At 41.5% G+C, this 12,966-nt stretch overlaps 1 long non-coding RNA gene across 1 annotated transcript; it reads right to left on the reverse strand.

The window, feature by feature from the left end:
* Positions 1–6,875: 6,875 nt before the first annotated feature.
* LOC135566688 (uncharacterized) lies at positions 6,876–10,798 on the reverse strand. The gene is made up of 4 exons (XR_010462155.1): positions 9,917–10,798; positions 9,496–9,658; positions 8,617–8,658; positions 6,876–6,973 (listed from the first exon to the last, which is right to left on the reverse strand). It is a non-coding gene; the product is annotated as an uncharacterized LOC135566688 (long non-coding RNA).
* Positions 10,799–12,966: the final 2,168 nt, after the last annotated feature.

The raw sequence follows: 12,966 nt of genomic DNA on the forward strand, positions 1-12,966 counted from the left end.
TATACCCATGTTATTACCTCATACCCAGCACATTGACTCAGTACTGGTACTTCCTGTATATAGCCATGTTATTACCTCACACTCCTGCACATTGACTCAGTACTGGTACTTCCTGTATATAGCCATGTTATTACCTCATACCCCTGCACATTGACTCAGTACTGGTACTTCCTGTATATAGCCATGTTATTACCTCATACCCCTGCACATTGACTCAGTACTGGTACTTCCTGTATATAGCCATGTTATTACCTCATACCCCTGCACATTGACTCAGTACTGGTACTTCCTGTATACAGCCATACATACCTCATACCCCTGCACATTGACACAGTACTGGTACTTCCTGTTATATAGCCATGTTATTACTTGCATATAGCCTCATACCCCTGCACATTGGACACAGTACTGGTACTTCCTGTATATAGCCATGTTATTACCTCTATACCCTGCACATTGACACTCAGTGCTGGTACTTCCTGTATATAGCCATGTTATTACCTCATACCCCAGCACATTGACTCAGTACTGTTACTTCCTGTATATAGCCATGTTGTAACCTCATACTCCCTACACATCGACCAGTACTGGTACTTCCTGCATATATCAATGTTATTACCTCTACAATTTCTGAACATTGACTCAGTACTGGTACTTCCTGTATATGGCCATACATACTTACACTCCCTGCACATTGTCTCAGTACTGTACTTCCTGTATATGGCCATGTTATTGCCTCATACCCCTGCACATTGACTCAGTACTGTTACCTCTCCTTGTATATAGCCATGTGTTATTACCTCATACCCCTGCACATTGACTCAGTACTGTTACTTCCTGTATATAGCCATGTTATTACCTCATACCCCTGCACATTGACTCAGTACTGTTACTTCCTGTATATGGCCATGTGACTCAATTGCTGTTACCTGTTGTATGGCCATACCCTGCACACTGGACACAGTGCTGGTACTTCCTGTATATAGCCATGTTATTACCTCAGCACCCCTGAACATTGACTCAGTACTGGTACTTCCTGTATATAGCCATGTTGTAACCTCATACCTTTGTTATTCCTCGTGTCACTATTTCTATATATTTGTGTTTATCTGTGTTGTTGAAGAAGGACCATAAACATTTCACTGTCAGTCTACACCAGTGATTTAGGAAGCAAGTCACAAAAAAGAAGAAGAGATTTTTCAACCAATCAGACAAACAGAACACCGTGGGGCCGCTATTCTGGAGGACCATCATTGAATGTCATGTGACTACAGATAGTCAGGCTTTTATGCACTCACATGTCCCCCAGGTTACTGTGGACATACTGTAGTTACACACCCCATAGGACATACTGTAGGTTAGACACCCCATAGACATACTGTAGGTTACACGCCCCATAGACATACTGTAGGTTACACACCCCATAGACATACTGTAGGTTAGACACCCCATAGACATACTAGGTTACACACCCCATAGAACATGTTAGACACCCTTATAGACATACTGTAGGTTACACACCCCCTATAGACATACTGTAGGTTAGACACCCCATAGACATACTGTAGGTTACACACCCCATAGACATACTGTAGGTTAGACACCCCATAGACATACTGTAGGTTACACACCCCATAGACATACTGTAGGTTACACACCCCATAGACATACTGTAGGTTAGACATCATAGAAATACTGTAGGTTAGACACCCCATAGACATACTGTAGGTTAGACACCATTAGTTTGGCTCAGGGTTAAGGATGGTGCTGCCCCTTAGTGGTGAGACGTGGTATTACAGACAGCCAGGGCCATGTGAAGCTGATGGCAGCCATTCTGCTCAGCTCCAGGAAGAGGATATCATTCACTGTGCTGTTGCTGAGCTCTGTGACAGATTACATAAAGCCTTACATAATGTTACCATTTAGCCACGTGAACCGGAAAAAAGTCCTAAAGACAAAAAAAAAAGAAAAAAGAAAAATACCTTATTTAAGTATTCAGACTTTGCTATGAGACTCGAAATTGAGATCAGGTGCATCCTGTTTCCATTGATCATCCTTGAGATGTTTCTACAACTTGATTGAGTCCCATGGTAAATTCAACTGATTTGATTTTTGGAAAGTCCACTATAAGGTCCCACAGTTGACAGTGCATGTCAGAACAAAACCAAGCCATGAGGTGATTGTAGAGCTCTGAGACAAGATTTTGGAAAAAGTCACAAAAATCTGCAGCATTGAAGGTCCTCAAGAACACAGTGGCCTCCATCATTCTATAAGGTCCAAGAACACAGTGGCTCCTCTATCATTTGACATTGAAGGTCCCTAAGAACACAGTGGTCATTGAACAAACACCAAGCCATGAAGGTCCCCAAGTAAACACAGCTCCCATCATTCTGCAATTGTCTGTCAGAGCATTGAAGGTCCCCTGAGAACAAGCCTCCATCATTCTGCATTGAAGGTCCCTTAAGAACACAGTGGCATCATTCTGCAGCATTGGGGAAGGCCTCCATCATTCTGCAGCATTGAAGGTCCCCAAGAACACAGTGGTTTCCATCATTCTGCAGCATTGAAGGTCCCCAAGAACACAGTGGCCTCCATCATTCTGCAGCATTGAAGGTCCCCAAGAACACAGTGGCCTCCATCATTCTTAAATGGAAGAAGTTTAGAACCACCAAGACTCTTCCTAGAGCTGGCCGCCCGGCCAAACTGAGCAATCAGGGGAGAGAAGGGCCAAGAACCCGATGGTCACTCTGACAGAGCTCCAGAGTTCCTCTGTGGAGATGGGAGAACCTTCCAGAAGGGCAACCATCTCTGCAGCCCTCCACCAATCAGGCCTTTATGGTAGGGTGGCCAGACGGAAACTACTCCTCAGTAAAAGGCACATGACAAAACACTAGCAATTTAACTGTTAGTCTACACCTGTTGTTTACCAAGCTTGAGAGGAATACAATGTGATTTGATTTAGTGTATAGCAGTCATAACACATACCAGCCATGCACAGTATGCAGACAGCACCCTCTCTCTCATTAAACACTACTAGCTCAGTAACGTCCCAGTGCCAGGCCGTGTCCAGGCCCTGTGCTGTCCTGTCCTGTGCTGTGCTGTGCTGTGCTGTGCCAGACTTCCTAGGAAACATGAGTGAACAGTTCCTTAGTGAAAGGACTATATCATTGTAGTTAAAGGACTATATCATTGTAGTAGAGGACTATATCATTGTAGTTAAAGGACTATATCATTGTAGTTAAAGGACTATATCATTGTAGTTAAAGGACTATATCATTGTAGCGTTGCTGGACTATATCATTGTAGTCGAGGACTATATCATTGTAGTTAAAGGACTATATCAAAGGTAGTTAGAGGACTATATCATTGTAGTTAAAGGACTATATCATTGTAGTTAAAGGACTATATCATTGTAGTGAAATGACTATAACAATGTAGTAAAGGACTATATCATTGTAGTTAAAGGACTATATCATTGTAGTAGAGGGGACTATATCATTGTAGTGAAAGGACTATATAATTGTAGTGAAAGCGACTATATCATTGTAGTTAAAGGACTATATCATTGTAGTAGAGTGACTATATCATTGTAGTAGAGGACTATATCATTGTAGTTAAAGGACTATATCGCTGGAAGTTAAAGGACTATATCATTGTAGTTAAAGGACCAGGTCATTGTAGTTAAAGGACTATATCATTGTAGTGAAAGGACTATATCATTGTAGTAAAGGACTACATCATTGTAGTTAAAGGACTGGTATCATTGTAGTTAAAGGACTTTATCATTGTAGTTAAAGACTATATCATTGTAGTAGAGGACTATATCATTGTAGTAGAGGACTATATCATTGTAGTTCAAGGACTATATCATTGTAGTTAAAGGACTATATCATTGTAGTCAAGGACTATATCATTATAGTTAAAGGACTTTATCATTGTAGTTAAAAGACTATATCATTGTAGTTAAAGGACTATATCATTGTAGTAGAGGACTATATCATTGTAGTTAAATGACTATATCATTGTAGTAAAGGACTATATCATTGTAGTTAAAGGACTATATCATTGTAGTAAAGGACTATATCATTGTAGTTAAAGGACTATATCATTGTAGTTAAAGGACTATATCATTGTAGTAGAGGACTATATCATTGTAGTTAAAGGACTATATCATTTATAGTAAAGGGACTATATCATTGTAGTTAAAGGACTATATCATTGTAGTAGAGGATTATATCATTGTAGTAGAGACTATATCATTGTAGTTAAAGGACTATATCATTGTAGTAGAGGACTATATATTGTAGTTAAAGGACTATATCATTGTAGTAAAGGACTATATCGACTATATTTGTAGTAGAGGACTATATCATTGTTGACTATATCATTGTAGTAGAGGACATATCATTGTAGTTAAAGGACTATATCATTGTAGTTAAAGGACTATATCATTGTAGTAGAGACTATATCATTGTAGTAGAGGACTATATCATTGTAGTTAAAGGACTATATCATTAAAGGACTATATCATTGTAGTTAGAGGACTATATCATTGTAGTTAAAGGACTATATCATTGTTAGAGGACTATATCATTGTAGTTAGCGACTATATCAGTTAGAGGACTATATCATTGTAGTTAAAGGACTATATCATTGTAGTTAAAGGACTATATCATTGTAGTAAGGATTATATCATTGTAGTTAAAGGACTATATCATTGTAGTAGGGGACTATATCATTGTAGTTAAAGGACTATATCATTGTAGTAAAGGACTATATCATTTGTAGTTAAAGGACTATATCATTGTAGTAGAGGACTATATCATTGTAGTAGAGGACTATATCATTTGTAGTAGAGGGACTATATCATTTGTAGTTAAAGGACTATATCATTGTAGTTAAAGGACTATATCATTGTAGTAGAGGACTATATCATTGTAGTAGAGGACTATATCATTGTAGTTAAAGGACTATATCATTGTAGTTAAAGGACTATATCATTGTAGTAGAGGGACTATATCATTGTAGTAGGGGACTATATCATTGTAGTTAAAGGACTATATCATTGTAGTTAGAGGACTATATCATTGTAGTTAAAGGGACTATATCATTGTAGTAGAGGACTATATCATTGTAGTTAAAGGACTATATCGTTGTAGTTAGAGGACTATATCATTGTAGTTAAGGACTATATCATTGTAGTTAAAGGACTATATCATTGTAGTAAGGATTATATCATTTGTAGTTAAAGGACTATGTCATTGTAGTTAAAGACCTCTGGCAGTCTCTATGGGGGTGCCACAGGGTTCAATTCTTGGACCGACTCTCTTCTCTGTATACATCAATGAGGTCGTTCTTGCTGCTGGTGAGTCTCTGATCCCACCTCTACGCAGACGACACCATTCTGTATACTTCTGGCCCGTCTTTGGACACTGTGTTAACAACCCTCAGGCAAGCTTCAATGCCATACAACTCTCCTTCCGTGGCCTCAATTGCTCTTAAATACAAGTAAAACTAAATGCATGCTCTTCAACCGATCGCTACCTGCACCTGCCCGCCTGTCCAACATCACTGCTCGGGACGGCTCTGACTTAAGTACGTGGACAACTACAAATACTTAGGTGTCTGGTTAGACTGTAAACTCTCCTTCCAGACCCATATCAAACATCTCCAATCCAAAGTTAAATCTAGAATTGGCTTCCTATTTCTCAATAAAGCCTCCTTCACTCATGCTGCCAAACATACCCTCGTAAAATTGACCATCCTACCGATCCTCGACTTCGGCAATATAATTTACAAAATCGCCTCCAATACCCTACTCAGGGTATTGCAGTCTTTCACAGTGCCATCCGTTTTGTCACTAAATCCCCATATACTACCCACCACTGCGACTTATGCGCTCTCGTTGGCTGGCCTCGCTTCATACTGCGTCAGCCAAACCCACTGGCTCCAGGTCATCTACAAGGCCCTGCTAGGTAAAGCCCTGCCTTATCTCAGCTCACTGGTCACCATAGCAGCACCCACCTGTAGCACGCGCTCCAGCAGGTTTATCTCTCTGGTCACCCCTAAAACCAACTCCTCTTTGGCCGCCTCTCCTTCCAGTTCTCTGCTGCCAATGACTGAAACGAACTGCAAAAATCTCTGAAACTAGAAACACTTATCTCCCTCACTAGCTTTAAGCACCAACTGTCAGAGCAGCTCACAGATTACTGCACCTGTACATAGCCCACCTATAATTTAGCCCAAACACCTACCTCTTCCCCTACTGTATTTATTTAGCCCCCCATTATTTATATCTCTACCTTGCACATTCTTCCACTGCAAATCTACCATTCCAGTGTTTTACTTGCTATATTGTATTTACTTTGCCACCATGGCCTTTTTTGCCTTTACCTCCCTTCTCACCTCATTTGCTCACATCGTATATAGACTTGTTTCTACTGTATTATTGACTGTATGTTTGTTTTACTCCATGTGTAAATCTGTGTCATTGTATCTGTCGAACTGCTTTGCTTTATCTTGGCCAGAGGTTCTCAACTTGCCTACCTGGTTAAATAAAGGTGTTCTCAACTAGCCTACCTGGTTAAATAAAGGTGAAATAAAAAAAATCTGAGCTGTCACACACACACACACACACACACACACACACACACACACACACACACACACACACACACACACACACACACACACACACAGAAACGGATAACCAATTAGGTCCAGTCACAGCATTAACATCCTCAGCCTACACAGATCACACACATTTAATGAATAGAGTTAATGTTTCAGTAGTAGTTCAGAGTACAACGTTTATGAAGCTTATATTCTTTATTATTTCTAATTACAATATTTATAGATATATAAAAAATGTCATCTCAATCTGTTCTTTATTTTCCCAGTATTTTTACTGTTCATCCCCAGGTGCTGACCAACACAGAGCAGACAAGGACAACAAGATGTCCCTCAGGAAGTCCTAGGAGGGAAACAATGACAGACAGGAACTGTCATACACAGTTGACTATCGTTATAAATAACAAGGTCACTCTCAGCTGCTACAATTACAATCATGTAGGATATCAATTGGACATGGAAATTCAAGACGGAAAATGTGATATTTTGTCTCTTATTTCAAAGTTTGAAAAAAGTTTGAAAAGAACATTGTAGAATTTCTTTGGATTACATTCATTAGAGCAGGGCTACTTTGATGGGGTGGGGGGGTCACAAAGAATCTGAACTCAACACGAATGGCTCGCGGGTCTGATACCTACATGTGCATTACCCCCACATTGTCAGAAAAACATTTGAGCAGCCCCCCTCTTGACATTAGAGAGACATTTTAGAGAGACATTTATATTTTACCATTCATTTCGTGCAACTCGACACATTTTGCCATGAGGCGTGGAGAAAATGTTGCAATTTTAAAAGCACATTTCCTATAATTCTACACATTTTGCCAAGAGGAGTGGAGATAAATGTTTGTCGTTTTTCAATATAACATCTGAGTGAGACTGAATAACAAAGTCAATGGGGCCCCCTGGCTGGTAATTCCACCAACTACATTTAGATTAGCTGGCCGTTAGACTAAGTTAGAAATCTGACAAGGATCAACAAGTTGTGCGTTCCGAGATGCTGTTCTGCACACCATTGTTGTCCTGCGCCTGTTGACTTGCACGATTCTTGCCGTTCTCCTTCGACCCCTGTTTTCGCCCACAGGACTGCCGCTGACTGGATGTGTGTTTGTCGCACCATTCTCGGTAAATGCTAGACACTGTCGTGCGTGAAAATCCCAGACAGCCGGCTGTTTCTGAGATACTGAATCTGACATGACTAATTAATTAAGAGACGATCGGTGACTGACAACAAGAGGAAAAACACAGCCACATTTTCAAATGGCACCTTGTGTACTAACCAAGGTTGCCAGGTGCACGGTGTTTCCTCTGACACATTGGTGCGGCTGGCTCCCGGGTTGGATGAGCGCTGTGTTAAGAAGCAGTGTGGCACCTTGTGTATTCTACTACAGTAAGTTGAGGCCCCGACTGAGTTAAACAAATATTTAATGGGGGGCCTCCCGGGTGGCGCAGTGGTTAAGGGCTGTGCCACCAGAGACTCTGGGTTCGCGCCCAGGCTTTGTCGTAACCGGCTGCGACCGGGAGGTCCGTGGGGCGACAAACAATTGGCCTAGCGTTGTCCGGGTTAGGGAGGGTTTGGCCGGTTAGGGATGTTCTAGTCTCATCGCGCACCAGCGACCCCTGTGGCGGGCCGGGCGCAGTGCGCGCTAACCAAGGCTGCCAGGTGCACGGTGTTTCCTCCGACACATTGGTGCGGCTGGCTTCTGGGTTGGATGAGCGCTGTGTTAAGAAGCAGTGCGGCTTGGTTGGGTTGTGAATCTGAGGACCTTCGACCTTCGTTTCTCCCGAGCCCGTACAGGAGTTGTAGCGATGAGACAAGATAGTAGCTACTAACAATTGGATACAACGAAATTAGGGGGTAAAAATAAAAATAAAAGAAATAAATATATATTATCTTTTTATTATTATAATATTTGTTTTATTAATCCGAGGGCCTTCAAAAGGCATCCCACACAGTTGCCCTACTGTATACATTCTGTGAATTTACCTGACTGAGCCCACCTGTTCGTCGGTAAGGAAGTGATGGGATCTAAAGACACAGAAAAATACCAAACTCTCCATGAGTAGATGCAAATACACACAAACACATAAACAAAGTAGAAACAAAGTAAAGACCATATAGACAAACCAACTCACCTGTCTTCGCGGCTAGCTCGATGCTAAAGTCAGACAATATAGACAAACCAACTCACCTGTCTTCGCCGCTAGCTCGATGCTAAAGTCAGACAATATTGACAAACCAACTCACCTGTCTTCACGGCTAGCTCGATGCTAAAGTCAGACAATATTGACAAACCAACTCACCTGTCTTCACGGCTAGCTCGATGCTAAAGTCAGACAATATAGACAAACCAACTCACCTGTCTTCACGGCTAGCTCGATGCTAAAGTCAGACAATATAGACAAACCAACTCACCTGTCTTCACGGCTAGCCCGATGCTAAAGTCAGACAATATAGACAAACCAACTCACCTGTCTTCACGGCTAGCTCGATGCTAAAGTCAGACAATATAGACAAACCAACTCACCTGTCTTCACGGCTAGCTCGATGCTAAAGTCAGACAATATAGACAAACCAACTCACCTGTCTTCACGACTAGCTCGATGCTAAAGTCAGACAATATAGACAAACCAACCCACCTGTCTTCACGGCTAGCTCGATGCTAAAGTCAGACAATATAGACAAACCAACTCACCTGTCTTCACGGCTAGCTCGATGCTAAAGTCAGACAATATAGACAAACCAACTCACCTGTCTTCACGGCTAGCCTCGATGCTAAAGTCAGACAATATAGACAAACCAACTCACCTGTCTTCACGACTAGTCTCGATGCTAAAGTCAGACAATATAGACAAACCAACCCACCTGTCTTCACGGCTAGCTCGATGCTAAAGTCCGTGAACTCGTGTCTCTTGCTAACGGAGCAGACGTGAGATCCGAAGTCTTGCGTTCTGACCTCTGTGATGCTCAGAGTGATCTTCCTAGGCGTGTAGTCCAGTGAGTAGCCCTGGGTGCAGTTCTGGAAGGCCTTAACATAACATATAATATAACAATATATGCAATTTAGCAAACACTTTTATCCAGAGCAAATTACAGTAATGCATGCATACATTTCTTTTTTCTCATAAGGGTGGTCCCAGCGGGAATCGTACTGACGACCCTCGGCGTTACAAACGCCCATGCTCTATCAAAACTGTTTTCACCAAAAATGGATGTTTTGTCTTTGGCGCTCTGGCTTACAGGGTAAGAACCACAACAGATAAAACGTACACACAGCATTCCACACCTTGTGTTTGATGTAGTGACAGAGGAGCGTGTTGCTCGGGCCTCTCCACTGGACAGACAGCTGTGGGATGTCCTGGTGGTCTTCATAGCTGTAGTCACATGGAAACTGTACTGTGTTCCCCGGCTGAGACAGGACTTTAACTGCACTGCCTAGGGTTAGAGTCACATACAGACCGTTAACAAGTGCTCACTTTAGACGTACCAAAGTATACTTGGTATTTAATCAGAAATGTCATGTTGAAAAAGGTTATTATTTAATATTTACACATTTTTACATAGTAATTATCCACTTTTGTAATTGAGAAGTCACCAGGTATTACCAATTCTATTAAATTCTATTCCTATCCTGATCTAGTTTTTCGGTAGGAGACTTACCTCTGACAACCAGTTGTGACATCACCAGTCCAAGAGACAGTGCTGCCATCTTTCTACCAATAATGGTCAACAGTTTGCCCCACATTGGTCTGGCAGGTGACTGTCTTTAGGTTATTATAACTATACCCCCATAATATCTCTGATCGGCACCAGAGATACCTCACACTGCAGAAGAGGAGTCTGTCTACTAAATTAAATATCACTTTTGTTTTTAATGACTTGTCCTGACTTGACCATTGGCGTTGTGTACTAAATCCATAGTTACCATTGCAGGAAGGTACCTAAAGTTTGGGATCATGTAATTCAATCACACCTGCAATGCAGAATAACATCTATACCCTACAGACATAGGTATTGTTAATAGCATTTAATTGAGTGGGACAGTGGAAGCTGATAAGAAAGCTTCTTTGTGTTAAAAGTAAAACCAACGCAGTTCAGCCTTCATCATGGGTTTTACAGAAAAAACAATGAGGATTTTATACATTTAAAAATGACATCCTATGGGCTCAGGAACCAATCACAACGACAGCGGTGGGCTCAGGAACCAATCACAATGGCAGGGGTGGGCTCAGTGATTTGGAGGACCCAGGAAGAAGTCATTCTGATGGATTTATAGAGATTACATTATAAAGACATGTAATTTAAATGTAAAAAACACGTCTTTTTAATGTACCATGAACACAACCAGCCATTTAATTTTCACTTCAAAAAGTAGATAACCACTGTGCACCAGCCAACTGTTCCTAAGTTTCAAATGGCTGAAACTATCTCACCAGGAGAAAGCATATGAGCGAGCGAAACAGCGCCCCCTCTGTCTTACTATATGTAACCCATGTATCTGATGCTGTCTGGTCATAAAGAGTATGACATGCCATAATATTTATGGCTAGACAGCATCAGATACATGGGCTACATACACATACATCTCCTTTGCCTCTGTCTCTGCGACGATGGCAATATTATCTGCAGCGCCTGTCTATCTACTGCGGGTTTCTACTAAGCTAACATATGGAGCTGGGTTTCTACTAAGTTAACATGTGGAGCTGGGTTTCTACTAAGCTAATATGTGGAGCTGGGTTTCTACTAAGCTAACATGTGGAGCTGGGTTTCTACTAAGTTAACACATGGAGCTGGGTTTCTACTAAGTTAACATATGGAGCTGGGTTTCTACTAAGTTAACATGTGGAGCTGGGTTTCTACTAAGCTAACATGTGGAGCTGGGTTTCTACTAAGCTAACACATGGAGCTGGGTTTCTACTAAGTTAACATGTGGAGCTGGGTTTCTACTAAGTTAACATGTGGAGCTGGGCTTCTACTAAGCTAACATGTGGAGCTGGGTTTCTACTAAGTTAACATGGAGCTGGTTTCTGCATGTGAAGTTGAGTTTCTACTAAGCTAATATGTGGAGCTAGGTTTTCTACTAAGTTAACATGTGGAGCTGGGTTTCTACTAACACATGGAGCGGACACATGGAGCTGGTTTCTACTAAGTTAACACGTGGAGCTGGGTTTCTACTAAGCTAACATGTGGAGCTGGGTTTCTACTAAGTTAACATGTGGAGCTGGGTTTCTGCTAAGCTGGAATAAGCTAACAGAGCTGGGTTTTCTACTAAGCTAACATGTGGAGCTGAGTTTCTACTAAGTTAACATGTGGAGCTGAGTTTCTACTAAGTTAACATGTGGAGCTGGGTTTCTACTAAGCAACACATGGAGCTGGGATACTAAGTTAACATGTGAGCTGGGTTTCTACTAAGTTAACATGTGGATGGGTTTTCACTGGTTAACTGGGCTTCTACTAAGCTAACATGTGGAGCTGGGTTTCTACTAAGTTAACATGTGGAGCTGAGTTTCTACTAAGTTAACATGTGGAGCTGGGTTTCTACTAAGTTAACATATGGAGCTGGGTTTCTACTAAGCTAACATGTGGAGCTGGTTTCTACTAAGCTAACACGTGGAGCTGGGTTTCTACTAAGTTAACATGTGGAGCTGGGTTTCTACTAAGTTAACATGTGGAGCTGGGTTTCTACTAAGCTAACATATGGAGCTGTGTTTCTACTAAGTTAACACATGTGGAGCTGGGTTTCTACTAAGCTTAACATGTGGAGCTGGGCTAACATGTGGAGGTTTCTACTAAGCTAACATGTGGAGCTGGGTTTCTACTAAGTCAACATGTGGAGCTGAGTTTCTACTAACACATGGAGCGGACACATCGGAGCTGGGTTTTCTACTAAGTTAACATGTGGAGCTGGGTTTCTAAGTTAACATGTGGAGCTGGGGTTTCTGCTAAGCTAATATGTGTAGAGCTAGGATTAACATGTGGAGCTGTGTTTCTACTAAGTTAACATGTGGAGCTGGGTTTCTGCTAAGTTGATGTGGAGCTGGGTTTCTACTAAGCCACACATGGAGCTGGGTTTCTGCTAAGTTAACATGTGGAGCTGGGATTCACGAAGCCAACACATGGAGCTGGGGTTTCACTAAGTTAACATATGAGCTGAAGTTCATTGCCAACATGTGGAGTCAGCTTCTACCTAAGCTAACATGTGGAGCTGGGTTTCTACTCACAATATGGAGCTGGGTTTCTACTAACAATATGTGGAGCTGGTTTCTACTTCTGTTAACATGTGGAGCTGGGTTTCTACTAAGCTAACATGTGGAGCTGGGTTTCTACTAAGCTAAC

Source organism: Oncorhynchus nerka, unplaced genomic scaffold (assembly GCF_034236695.1).
Source record: "Oncorhynchus nerka isolate Pitt River unplaced genomic scaffold, Oner_Uvic_2.0 unplaced_scaffold_3746, whole genome shotgun sequence".
NCBI classification, from domain to species: Eukaryota; Metazoa; Chordata; class Actinopteri; order Salmoniformes; family Salmonidae; genus Oncorhynchus; species Oncorhynchus nerka.